Source organism: Engystomops pustulosus, chromosome 3 (genome assembly GCF_040894005.1).
Source record: "Engystomops pustulosus chromosome 3, aEngPut4.maternal, whole genome shotgun sequence".
Lineage (NCBI taxonomy): Eukaryota > Metazoa > Chordata > Amphibia > Anura > Leptodactylidae > Engystomops > Engystomops pustulosus.
The window spans coordinates 3566272-3580434 of NC_092413.1; positions in this window are offsets into that span (position 1 = coordinate 3566272).

The window sequence follows — 14163 nt, forward strand, 5'->3', positions numbered from 1 at the left end:
GGGGGTCCCAGAGATGTGCAGGGAGGGGCTCGGGGTGTAGTATGAGGTCCCCCCTTATATCACTACTACTGAGGAGTGTGGGGGTCCCAGAGATGTGCAGAGAGGGGCTCGGGGTGTAGTATGAGGTCCCCCCTTATATCACTACTACTGAGGAGTGTGGGGGTCCCAGAGATGTGCAGGGAGGGGCTCGGGGTGTAGTATGAGGTCCCCCCTTATATCACTACTACTGAGGAGTGTGGGGGTCCCAGAGATGTGCAGAGAGGGGCTCGGGGTGTAGTATGAGGTCCCCCCTTATATCACTACTACTGAGGAGTGTGGGGGTCCCAGAGAGGGGCTCGGGGTGTAGTATGAGGTCCCCCCTTATATCACTACTACTGAGGAGTGTGGGGGTCCCAGAGATGTGCAGGGAGGGGCTCGGGGTGTAGTATGAGGTCCCCCCTTATATCACTACTACTGAGGAGTGTGGGGGTCCCAGTGATGTGCAGAGAGGGGCTCGGGGTGTAGTATGAGGTCCCCCCTTATATCACTACTACTGAGGAGTGTGGGGGTCCCAGAGATGTGCCGAGAGGGGCTCGGGGTGTAGTATGAGGTCCCCCCTTATATCACTACTACTGAGGAGTGTGGGGGTCCCAGAGATGTGCAGGGAGGGGCTCGGGGTGTAGTTTTAGGTCCCCTTTTGGGGTCATGTTACGGGGCGTAGATCCACATCTGGCTTATGCTTCAAAAACTGCGTCGGACAATCTGAAGGTGTGAGCACTTACCTGCCCTGAGACTTGTCTGACAATGTAACAAACCTGCAGCTGTGAAGTGTGAGGTCCAGCCGGGGAGATGCGGATCCTTCCTGTTCTCCCATTTATCTGCGCGGACGCGCCTTGGCCGTAACTCTTAAAGGTGCATGACGGATTCTCCCGGATCCGCGCGGCGCAGGGCCCATAACTCACCACCCGCAGGAATATTTATGGAGAGTAATAACTCACCCGCCATGAATATATAACGAGGGGAAATTACATTCTGCTGTTATCTGGCAGTGACTCAGCAGTCGCAGAGGAGCGAGGAGGCCCGGGGACGATCCTGCAGGGGTGCGCAGCCAAAAAGTGCCCAGCGTAGACCACCACCTCACAGTGCCCCGGACCCACCACCTCACAGTGCCCCACACCTGTCACCTCACAGTGCCCCACACCTGTCACATCACCTGTCACCTCACAGTGCCCCGGACCCACCACCTCACAGTGCCCCACACCTGTCACCTCACAGTGCCCCACACCTGTCACATCACCTGTCACCTCACAGTGCCCCACACCTGTCACCTCACAGTGCCCCGCACCTGTCACCTCACAGTGCCCCGCACCTGTCACCTCACAGTGCCCCACATCTGTAACCTCACCTGTCACCTCACAGTGCCCCACACCTGTCACCTCACAGTGCCCCGCACCTGTCACCTCACAGTGCCCCGCACCTGTCACCTCACAGTGCCCCGCACCCGTCACCTCACAGTGCCCCACATCTGTAACCTCACCTGTCACCTCACAGTGCCCCACACCTGTCACCTCACAGTGCCCCGCACCTGTCACCTCACAGTGCCCCACATCTGTAACCTCACCTGTCACCTCACAGTGCCCCGGACCCACCACCTCACAGTGCCCCGGACCCACCACCTCACAGTGCCCCGGACCCACCACCTCACAGTGCCCCGCACCCATCACCTCACAGTGCCCCGCACCCGTCACCCCCCCGGTGCCCCGCACCCGTCACCTCACAGTGCCCCGCACCCGTCACCTCACAGTGCCCCGCACCCGTCTCCTGACAGTGCCCCGCACCCGTCACCTCACAGTGCCCCGGACCCACCACCTCACAGTGCCCCGCACCCGTCACCTCACAGTGCCCCGCACCCGTCACCCCCCCGGTGCCCCGCACCCGTCACCTCACAGTGCCCCGGACCCACCACCTCACAGTGCCCCGCACCCGTCACCTCACAGTGCCCCGCACCCGTCACCTCACAGTGCCCCGCACCCGTCACCTCCCCGGTGCCCCGCACCCGTCACCTGACAGTGCCCCGCACCCGGCCCCTGACAGTGCCCCGCACCCGTCACCTGACAGTGCCCCGCACCCGTCACCTGACAGTGCCCCGCACCCGGCCCCTGACAGTGCCCCGCACCCGTCACCTGACAGTGCCCCGCACCCGTCTCCTGACAGTGCCCCGCACCCGTCACCTGACAGTGCCCCGCACCCGTCTCCTGACAGTGCCCCGCACCCGTCTCCTGACAGTGCCCCGCACCCGTCTCCTCACAGTGCCCCGCACCCGTCACCTCACAGTGCCCCGCATCCGTCACCTGAATAAAGTGAGCAGATAATAAAATGTAATTAGATGGCGATGTCTGGACGCAGATGGAGATTTCTGGCTGTCAGGAGTCGCTGATGAATTCTCCGCTTTGCTCCAAACATTTTTGGCTGAACTACAAATGTTTTTCCGAATTAATTCAAGTTTAGTCAAAAAGCCGCAGCTTATTCCTGACAATATGACAACGTGTCCCGCAGAGAGCGCAGAGCCTGTCAGTAGTCACTGCGCCTCGCCTGACATCAGGGCTTATCACTCCCATCCTCTGCTCCCACTGCCTGACATCACGGCTTGTCACTCCCATCCTCTGCTCCCACTGCCTGACATCAGGGCTTGTCACTCCCATCCTCTGCTCCCACTGCCTTACATCACGGCTTGTCACTCCCATCCTCTGCTCCCACTGCCTGACATCACGGCTTGTCACTCCCATCCTCTGCTCCCACTGCCTGACATCACGGCTTATCACTCCCATCCTCTGCTCCCACTGCCTGACATCACGGCTTGTCACTCCCATCCTCTGCTCCCACTGCCTGACATCACGGCTTATCACTCCCATCCTCTGCTCCCACTGCCTGACATCACGGCTTGTCACTCCCATCCTCTGCTCCCACTGCCTGACATCACGGCTTATCACTCCCATCCTCTGCTCCCACTGCCTGACATCACGGCTTATCACTCCCATCCTCTGCTCCCACTGCCTTACATCACGGCTTATCACTCCCATCCTCTGCTCCCACTGCCTGACATCACGGCTTGTCACTCCCATCCTCTGCTCCCACTGCCTGACATCACGGCTTGTCACTCCCATCCTCTGCTCCCACTGCCTGACATCACGGCTTGTCACTCCCATCCTCTGCTCCCACTGCCTGACATCACGGCTTGTCACTCCCATCCTCTGCTCCCACTGCCTGACATCACGGCTTGTCACTCCCATCCTCTGCTCCCACTGCCTGACATCACGGCTTGTCACTCCCATCCTCTGCTCCCACTGCCTGACATCAGGGCTTGTCACTCCCATCCTCTGCTCCCACTGCCTGACATCACGGCTTGTCACTCCCATCCTCTGCTCCCACTGCCTGACATCACGGCTTGTCACTCCCATCCTCTGCTCCCACTGCCTGACATCACGGCTTGTCACTCCCATCCTCTGCTCCCACTGCCTGACATCACGGCTTGTCACTCCCATCCTCTGCTCCCACTGCCTTACATCACGGCTTGTCACTCCCATCCTCTGCTGCCACTGCCTTACATCACGGCTTGTCACTCCCATCCTCTGCTGCCACTGCCTGACATCACGGCTTGTCACTCCCATCCTCTGCTCCCACTGCCTTACATCAGGGCTTGTCACTCCCATCCTCTGCTGCCACTGCCTGACATCACGGCTTGTCACTCCCATCCTCTGCTCCCACTGCCTTACATCACGGCTTGTCACTCCCATCCTCTGCTCCCACTGCCTGACATCACGGCTTGTCACTCCCATCCTCTGCTCCCACTGCCTTACATCACGGCTTGTCACTCCCATCCTCTGCTCCCACTGCCTTACATCAGGGCTTGTCACTCCCATCCTCTGCTCCCACTGCCTGACATCACGGCTTGTCACTCCCATCCTCTGCTCCCACTGCCTGACATCACGGCTTGTCACTCCCATCCTCTGCTCCCACTACCTGACATCACGGCTTGTCACTCCCATCCTCTGCTCCCACTGCCTGACATCACGGCTTGTCACTCCCATCCTCTGCTCCCACTGCCTGACGTCACGGCTTGTCACTCCCATCCTCTGCTCCCACTGCCTGACGTCACGGCTTGTCACTCCCATCCTCTGTTCCCACTGCCTGACATCACGGCTTGTCACTCCCATCCTCTGCTCCCACTGCCTGACATCACGGCTTGTCACTCCCATCCTCTGCTCCCACTGCCTTACATCACGGCTTGTCACTCCCATCCTCTGCTCCCACTGCCTGACATCACGGCTTGTCACTCCCATCCTCTGCTCCCACTGCCTGACATCACGGCTTGTCACTCCCATCCTCTGCTCCCACTGCCTGACATCACGGCTTGTCACTCCCATCCTCTGCTCCCACTGCCTGACATCACGGCTTGTCACTCCCATCCTCTGCTCCCACTGCCTGACATCACGGCTTGTCACTCCCATCCTCTGCTCCCACTGCCTGACATCACGGCTTGTCACTCCCATCCTCTGCTCCCACTGCCTGACATCACGGCTTGTCACTCCCATCCTCTGCTCCCACTGCCTGACATCACGGCTTGTCACTCCCATCCTCTGCTCCCACTGCCTTACATCACGGCTTGTCACTCCCATCCTCTGCTCCCACTGCCTGACATCAGGGCTTGTCACTCCCATCCTCTGCTCCCACTGCCTGACATCACGGCTTGTCACTCCCATCCTCTGCTCCCACTGCCTGACATCACGGCTTGTCACTCCCATCCTCTGCTCCCACTGCCTGACATCACGGCTTGTCACTCCCATCCTCTGCTCCCACTGCCTGACATCACGGCTTGTCACTCCCATCCTCTGCTCCCACTGCCTTACATCACGGCTTGTCACTCCCATCCTCTGCTCCCACTGCCTGACATCACGGCTTGTCACTCCCATCCTCTGCTCCCACTGCCTGACATCACGGCTTGTCACTCCCATCCTCTGCTCCCACTGCCTGACGTCACGGCTTGTCACTCCCATTCTCTGCTCCCACTGCCTGACATCAGGGCTTGTCACTCCCATCCTCTGCTCCCACTGCCTTACATCACGGCTTGTCACTCCCATCCTCTGCTCCCACTGCCTGACATCAGGGCTTGTCACTCCCATCCTCTGCTCCCACTGCCTGACATCACGGCTTGTCACTCCCATCCTCTGCTCCCACTGCCTGACATCACGGCTTATCACTCCCATCCTCTGCTCCCACTGCCTGACATCACGGCTTATCACTCCCATCCTCTGCTCCCACTGCCTGACATCACGGCTTGTCACTCCCATCCTCTGCTCCCACTGCCTGACATCACGGCTTATCACTCCCATCCTCTGCTCCCACTGCCTGACATCACGGCTTGTCACTCCCATCCTCTGCTCCCACTGCCTTACATCACGGCTTATCACTCCCATCCTCTGCTCCCACTGCCTGACATCACGGCTTGTCACTCCCATCCTCTGCTCCCACTGCCTGACATCACGGCTTGTCACTCCCATCCTCTGCTCCCACTGCCTGACATCACGGCTTGTCACTCCCATCCTCTGCTCCCACTGCCTGACATCACGGCTTGTCACTCCCATCCTCTGCTCCCACTGCCTGACATCACGGCTTGTCACTCCCATCCTCTGCTCCCACTGCCTGACATCACGGCTTGTCACTCCCATCCTCTGCTCCCACTGCCTGACATCAGGGCTTGTCACTCCCATCCTCTGCTCCCACTGCCTGACATCACGGCTTGTCACTCCCATCCTCTGCTCCCACTGCCTGACATCACGGCTTGTCACTCCCATCCTCTGCTCCCACTGCCTGACATCACGGCTTGTCACTCCCATCCTCTGCTCCCACTGCCTTACATCACGGCTTGTCACTCCCATCCTCTGCTGCCACTGCCTTACATCACGGCTTGTCACTCCCATCCTCTGCTGCCACTGCCTGACATCACGGCTTGTCACTCCCATCCTCTGCTCCCACTGCCTTACATCAGGGCTTGTCACTCCCATCCTCTGCTCCCACTGCCTGACATCACGGCTTGTCACCCCCATCCTCTGCTCCCACTGCCTTACATCACGGCTTGTCACTCCCATCCTCTGCTCCCACTGCCTGACATCACGGCTTGTCACTCCCATCCTCTGCTCCCACTGCCTTACATCACGGCTTGTCACTCCCATCCTCTGCTCCCACTGCCTTACATCAGGGCTTGTCACTCCCATCCTCTGCTCCCACTGCCTGACATCACGGCTTGTCACTCCCATCCTCTGCTCCCACTGCCTGACATCACGGCTTGTCACTCCCATCCTCTGCTCCCACTACCTGACATCACGGCTTGTCACTCCCATCCTCTGCTCCCACTGCCTGACATCACGGCTTGTCACTCCCATCCTCTGCTCCCACTGCCTGACGTCACGGCTTGTCACTCCCATCCTCTGCTCCCACTGCCTGACGTCACGGCTTGTCACTCCCATCCTCTGTTCCCACTGCCTGACATCACGGCTTGTCACTCCCATCCTCTGCTCCCACTGCCTGACATCACGGCTTGTCACTCCCATCCTCTGCTCGCACTGCCTTACATCACGGCTTGTCACTCCCATCCTCTGCTCCCACTGCCTGACATCACGGCTTGTCACTCCCATCCTCTGCTCCCACTGCCTGACATCACGGCTTGTCACTCCCATCCTCTGCTCCCACTGCCTGACATCACGGCTTGTCACTCCCATCCTCTGCTCCCACTGCCTGACATCACGGCTTGTCACTCCCATCCTCTGCTCCCACTGCCTGACATCACGGCTTGTCACTCCCATCCTCTGCTCCCACTGCCTGACATCACGGCTTGTCACTCCCATCCTCTGCTCCCACTGCCTGACATCACGGCTTGTCACTCCCATCCTCTGCTCCCACTGCCTGACATCACGGCTTGTCACTCCCATCCTCTGCTCCCACTGCCTTACATCACGGCTTGTCACTCCCATCCTCTGCTCCCACTGCCTGACATCAGGGCTTGTCACTCCCATCCTCTGCTCCCACTGCCTGACATCACGGCTTGTCACTCCCATCCTCTGCTCCCACTGCCTGACATCACGGCTTGTCACTCCCATCCTCTGCTCCCACTGCCTGACATCACGGCTTGTCACTCCCATCCTCTGCTCCCACTGCCTGACATCACGGCTTGTCACTCCCATCCTCTGCTCCCACTGCCTTACATCACGGCTTGTCACTCCCATCCTCTGCTCCCACTGCCTGACATCACGGCTTGTCACTCCCATCCTCTGCTCCCACTGCCTGACATCACGGCTTGTCACTCCCATCCTCTGCTCCCACTGCCTGATATCACGGCTTGTCACTCCCATTCTCTGCTCCCACTGCCTGACATCACGGCTTGTCACTCCCATCCTCTGCTCCCACTGCCTGACATCACGGCTTGTCACTCCCATCCTCTGCTCCCACTGCCTGACATCACGGCTTGTCACTCCCATCCTCTGCTCCCACTTCCTGACATCACGGCTTGTCACTCCCATCCTCTGCTCCCACTGCCTTACATCACGGCTTGTCACTCCCATCCTCTGCTCCCACTGCCTGACATCACGGCTTGTCACTCCCATCCTCTGCTCCCACTGCCTGACATCAGGGCTTGTCACTCTCATCCTCTGCTGCCACTGCCTTACATCACGGCTTGTCACTCCCATCCTCTGCTCCCACTGCCTTACATCACGGCTTGTCACTCCCATCCTCTGCTCCCACTGCCTGACATCACGGCTTGTCACTCCCATCCTCTGCTCCCACTGCCTGACATCACGGCTTGTCACTCCCATCCTCTGCTCCCACTGCCTGACATCACGGCTTGTCACTCCCATCCTCTGCTCCCACTGCCTGACATCACGGCTTGTCACTCCCATCCTCTGCTCCCACTGCCTGACATCACGGCTTGTCACTCCCATCCTCTGCTCCCACTGCCTGACATCACGGCTTATCACTCCCATCCTCTGCTCCCACTGCCTGACATCACGGCTTGTCACTCCCATCCTCTGCTCCCACTGCCTGACATCAGGGCTTGTCACTCCCATCCTCTGCTCCCACTGCCTGACATCAGGGCTTGTCACTCCCATCCTCTGCTCCCACTGCCTGACATCACGGCTTGTCACTCCCATCCTCTGCTCCCACTGCCTGACATCACGGCTTGTCACTCCCATCCTCTGCTCCCACTGCCTGACATCACGGCTTGTCACTCCCATCCTCTGCTCCCACTGCCTGACGTCACGGCTTGTCACTCCCATCCTCTGCTCCCACTGCCTGACATCAGGGCTTGTCACTCCCATCCTCTGCTCCCACTGCCTGACATCAGGGCTTGTCACTCCCATCCTCTGCTCCCACTGCCTGACATCACGGCTTGTCACTCCCATCATCTGCTCCCACTGCCTGACATCAGGGCTTGTCACTCCCATCCTCTGCTCCCACTGCCTGACGTCACGGCTTGTCACTCCCATCCTCTGCTCCCACTGCCTGACATCAGGGCTTGTCACTCCCATCCTCTGCTCCCACTGCCTGACATCAGGGCTTGTCACTCCCATCCTCTGCTCCCACTGCCTGACATCACGGCTTGTCACTCCCATCCTCTGCTCCCACTGCCTGACATCACGGCTTGTCACTCCCATCAATCTGCTCCCACTGCCTGACATCACGGCTTGTCACTCCCATCCTGTGCTCCCACTGCCTTACATCACGGCTTGTCACTCCCATCCTCTGCTCCCACTGCCTGACATCACGGCTTGTCACTCCCATCCTCTGCTCCCACTGCCTGACATCACGGCTTGTCACTCCCATCCTCTGCTCCCACTGCCTGACATCAGGGCTTGTCACTCCCATCCTCTGCTCCCACTGCCTGACATCACGGCTTGTCACTCCCATCCTCTGCTCCCACTGCCTGACATCAGGGCTTGTCACTCCCATCCTCTGCTCCCACTGCCTGACGTCACGGCTTGTCACTCCCATCCTCTGCTCCCACTGCCTGACATCAGGGCTTGTCACTCCCATCCTCTGCTCCCACTGCCTGACATCAGGGCTTGTCACTCCCATCCTCTGCTCCCACTGCCTGACATCAGGGCTTGTCACTCCCATCCTCTGCTCCCACTGCCTGACATCACGGCTTGTCACTCCCATCCTCTGCTCCCACTGCCTGACATCAGGGCTTGTCACTCCCATCCTCTGCTCCCACTGCCTGACATCACGGCTTGTCACTCCCATCCTCTGCTCCCACTGCCTGACATCAGGGCTTGTCACTCCCATCCTCTGCTCCCACTGCCTGACATCACGGCTTGTCACTCCCATCCTCTGCTCCCACTGCCTGACATCACGGCTTGTCACTCCCATCCTCTGCTCCCACTGCCTGACATCACGGCTTGTCACTCCCATCCTCTGCTCCCACTGCCTGACATCACGGCTTGTCACTCCCATCCTCTGCTCCCACTGCCTTACATCACGGCTTGTCACTCCCATCCTCTGCTCCCACTGCCTGACGTCACGGCTTGTCACTCCCATCCTCTGCTCCCACTGCCTGACGTCACGGCTTGTCACTCCCATCCTCTGCTCCCACTGCCTGACATCACGGCTTGTCACTCCCATCCTCTGCTCCCACTGCCTTACATCACGGCTTGTCACTCCCATCCTCTGCTCCCACTGCCTGACGTCACGGCTTGTCACTCCCATCCTCTGCTCCCACTGCCTGACATCAGGGCTTGTCACTCCCATCCTCTGCTCCCACTGCCTGACATAACGGCTTGTCACTCCCATCCTCTGCTCCCACTGCCTGACATCACGGCTTGTCACTCCCATCCTCTCCTCCAGCGCCTCCTTGTCCTGGATCCATACAGATACACAGGGGTCTCTCCAGAATCACACAGAACCAGGACAAGTCTACAGCCACATCTTACTGGTGTGAAAGGGCTAGGGGAGCACTAGAGAATCCGCTAAACAGGAATAGATTATCCTAAGATACAGGCGACCCCCGACTTAATAACGGTTTCCATGACAACCCAATAGTTTAAAAATCCCTTTCTCACAGAGACAAAAAAATAAGTTGTCTGGATTTACAATTATAAAAAATACAGTTCGGACTTTCATACAAATAAAACTTAATAACAAACCTACGGAACCGAACCTGTACATAACCCGGGAACTGCCTAGAGAAGAAGCTGGACCCTGAATGCTCTGTCTTATGTATCTAGGTCTTAGGTCTATACTATGTATCTTAGTGTTACTATACATTACATGTAGGGTCCAGTGGAGCACTAGAGAAGAAGCTGGATCCTGAATGTTCTGTCTTATGTATCTAGGTCTTAGGTCTATACTATGTATCTTAGTGTTACTATACATTACATGTAGGGTCCAGTGGAGCACTAGAGAAGAAGCTGGATCCTGAATGCTCTGTCTTATGTATCTAGGTCTTAGGTCTATACTATGTATCTTAGTGTTACTATACATTACATGTAGGGTCCAGTGGAGCACTAGAGAAGAAGCTGGACCCTGAATGCTCTGTCTTATGTATCTAGGTCTTAGGTCTATACTATGTATCTTAGTGTTACTATACATTACATGTAGGGTCCAGTGGAGCACTAGAGAAGAAGCTGGACCCTGAATGCTCTGTCTTATGTATCTAGGTCTTAGGTCTATACTATGTATCTTAGTGTCACTATACATTACATGTAGGGTCCAGTGGGGCACTAGATAAGAAGCTGGACCCTGAATGCTCTGTCTTATGTATCTAGGTCTTAGGTCTATACTATGTATCTTAGTGTTACTATACATTACACGTATGGTCCAGTGGAGCACTAGAGATGAAGCTGGACCCTGAATGCTCTGTCTTATGTATCTAGGTCTTAGGTCTATACTATGTATCTTAGTGTTACTATACATTACATGTAGGGTCCAGTGGAGCACTAGAGAAGAAGCTGGACCCTGAATGCTCTGTCTTATGTATCTAGGTCTTAGGTCTATACTATGTATCTTAGTGTTACTATACATTACACGTATGGTCCAGTGGAGCACTAGAGAAGAAGCTGGACCCTGAATGTTCTGTCTTATGTATCTAGGTCTTAGGTCTATACTATGTATCTTAGTGTTACTATACATTACATGTAGGGTCCAGTGGAGCACTAGAGAAGAAGCTGGACCCTGAATGCTCTGTCTTATGTATCTAGGTCTTAGGTCTATACTATGTATCTTAGTGTTACTATACATTACATGTAGGGTCCAGTGGAGCACTAGAGAAGAAGCTGGATCCTGAATGCTCTGTCTTATGTATCTAGGTCTTAGGTCTATACTATGTATCTTAGTGTTACTATACATTACATGTAGGGTCCAGTGGAGCACTAGAGAAGAAGCTGGATCCTGAATGCTCTGTCTTATGTATCTAGGTCTTAGGTCTATACTATGTATCTTAGTGTTACTATACATTACACGTACGGTCCAGTGGAGCACTAGAGAAGAAGCTGGACCCTGAATGCTCTGTCTTATGTATCTAGGTCTTAGGTCTATACTATGTATCTTAGTGTTACTATACATTACATGTAGGGTCCAGTGGGGCACTAGATAAGAAGCTGGACCCTGAATGCTCTGTCTTATGTATCTAGGTCTTAGGTCTATACTATGTATCTTAGTGTTACTGTACATTACATGTACGGTCCAGTGGAGCACTGGAGAAGAAGCTGGACCCTGAATGCTCTGTCTTATGTATCTAGGTGTTAGGTCTATACTATGTATCTTAGTGTTACTATACATTACATGTAGGGTCCAGTGGAGCACTAGAGAAGAAGCTGGACCCTGAATGCTCTGTCTTATGTATCTAGGTGTTAGGTCTATACTATGTATCTTAGTGTTATTATACATTACATGTATGGTCCAGTGGAGCACTAGAGAAGAAGCTGGACCCTGAATGCTCTGTGTTATGTATCTAGGTCTTAGGTCTATACTATGTATCTTAGTGTTACTGTACATTACATGTAGGGTCCAGTGGAGCACTAGAGAAGAAGCTGGACCCTGAATGTTCTGTCTTATGTATCTAGGTGTTAGGTCTATACTATGTATCTTAATGTTACTATACATTACATGTAGGGTCCAGTGGAGCACTAGAGAAGAAGCTGGACCCTGAATGCTCTGTCTTATGTATCTAGGTCTTAGGTCTATACTATGTATCTTAGTGTTACTATACATTACACGTATGGTCCAGTGGAGCACTAGAGAAGAAGCTGGACCCTGAATGTTCTGTCTTATGTATCTAGGTGTTAGGTCTATACTATGTATCTTAATGTTACTATACATTACATGTAGGGTCCAGTGGAGCACTAGAGATGAAGCTGGACCCTGAATGCTCTGTCTTATGTATCTAGGTGTTAGGTCTATACTATGTATCTTAGTGTTACTATACATTACATGTAGGGTCCATTGGAGCACTAGAGAAGAAGCTGGACCCTGAATGCTCTGTCTTATGTATCTAGGTGTTAGGTCTATACTATGTATCTTAGTGTTACTATACATTACATGTAGGGTCCAGTGGAGCACTAGAGAAGAAGCTGGACCCTGAATGCTCTGTCTTATGTATCTAGGTCTTAGGTCTATACTATGTATCTTAGTGTTACTATACATTACACGTATGGTCCAGTGGAGCACTAGAGAAGAAGCTGGACCCTGAATGCTCTGTCTTATGTATCTAGGTGTTAGGTCTATACTATGTATCTTAGTGTTACTATACATTACATGTATGGTCCAGTGGAGCACTAGAGAAGAAGCTGGACCCTGAATGTTCTGTCTTATGTATCTGGGTCTTAGGTCTATACTATGTATCTTAGTGTTACTATACATTACATGTAGGGTCCAGTGGAGCACTAGAGAAGAAGCTGGACCCTAAATGCTCTGTCTTATGTATCTAGGTGTTAGGTCTATACTATGTATCTTAGTGTTACTATACATTACATGTATGGTCCAGTGGAGCACTAGAGAAGAAGCTGGACCCTGAATGCTCTGTCTTATGTATCTAGGGCTTAGGTCTATACTATGTATCTTAGTGTTACTATATATTACATGTAGGGTCCAGTGGAGCACTAGAGAAGAAGCTGGACCCTGAATGCTCTGTCTTATGTATCTGGGTCTTAGGTCTATACTATGTATCTTAGTGTTACTATATATTACATGTAGGGTTCAGTGGGGCACTAGAGAAGAAGCTGGACCCTGAATGCTCTGTCTTATGTATCTAGGTCTTAGGTCTATACTATGTATCTTAGTGTTACTATACATTACATGTAGGGTCCAGTGGAGCACTAGAGAAGAAGCTGGATCCTGAATGCTCTGTCTTATGTATCTAGGTGTTAGGTCTATACTATGTATCTTAGTGTTACTATACATTACATGTATGGTCCAGTGAAGCACTAGAGAAGAAGCTGGACCCTGAATGCTCTGTCTTATGTATCTAGGTCTTAGGTCTATACTATGTATCTTAGTGTTACTATACATTACATGTAGGGTTCAGTGGAGCACTAGAGAAGAAGCTGGACCCTGAATGTTCTGTCTTATGTATCTAGGTCTTAGGTCTATACTATGTATCTTAGTGTTACTATACATTACATGTAGGGTCCAGTGGAGCACTAGAGAAGAAGCTGGACCCTGAATGCTCTGTCTTATGTATCTAGGTCTTAGGTCTATACTATGTATCTTAGTGTTACTATACATTACATGTAGGGTCCAGTGGAGCACTAGAGAAGAAGCTGGACCCTGAATGTTCTGTCTTATGTATCTAGGTGTTAGGTCTATACTATGTATCTTAGTGTTACTATACATTACATGTAGGGTCCAGTGCAGCACTAGAGAAGAAGCTGGATCCTGAATGCTCTGTCTTATATATCTAGGTGTTAGGTCTATACTATGTATCTTAGTGTTACTATACATTACATGTAGGGTCCAGTGGAGCACTAGAGAAGAAGCTGGACCCTGAATGCTCTGTCTTATGTATCTGGGTCTTAGGTCTATACTATGTATCTTAGTGTTACTATACATTACACGTACGGTCCAGTGGAGCACTAGAGAAGAAGCTGGACCCTGAATGTTCTGTCTTATGTATCTAGGTCTTAGGTCTATACTATG